Here is a 926-nt window from a genome sequence, read left to right as displayed (position 1 = left end):
AACTCACTCACTCACTCACTCACTCACACACACACACACACACACAACTCACTCACTCACACACACACACACAACTCACTCACACACACACACACAACTCACTCACACACACAACTCATTCACTCACTCACACACACACAACTCACTCACACACACACACACAACTCATTCACTCACACACACACACACACACACAACTCACTCACACACACACAACTCACACACACACACACACACACACACAACTCACTCACTCACAAACACACAACTCACTCACTCACACACACACACACACAACTCACTCACTCACTCACACACACAACTCACTCACTCACTCACTCACTCACTCACTCACTCACACACACACAACTCACTCACTCACTCACACACACACACACACACAACTCACTCACACACACACACACAACTCATTCACTCACACACACACACACACACACAACTCACTCACACACACACAACTCACACACACACACACACACACACACAACTCACTCACTCACAAACACACAACTCACTCACTCACACACACACACACACAACTCACTCACTCACTCACACACACAACTCACTCACTCACTCACTCACTCACACACACACAACTCACTCACTCACTCACACACACACACACACACAACTCACTCACTCACACACACACACACAACTCACTCTCTCACTCACTCACACACACACAACTCACTCACTCACTCACTCACTCACTCACTCACACACACAACTCACTCACTCACTCACTCACACACACACAACTCACTCACTCACACACACACACACAACTCACTCACTCACTCACTCACTCACACACACAACTCACTCACTCACTCACTCACACACACACAACTCACTCACTCACACACACACACACAACTCACTCACTCACTCACTCACTC

The sequence above is a fragment of the Hemibagrus wyckioides genome, linkage group LG24, assembly GCF_019097595.1.
Source record: "Hemibagrus wyckioides isolate EC202008001 linkage group LG24, SWU_Hwy_1.0, whole genome shotgun sequence".
In the NCBI taxonomy this organism is placed as follows: domain Eukaryota; kingdom Metazoa; phylum Chordata; class Actinopteri; order Siluriformes; family Bagridae; genus Hemibagrus; species Hemibagrus wyckioides.
Note: the sequence above shows the minus strand (reverse complement) of the source record.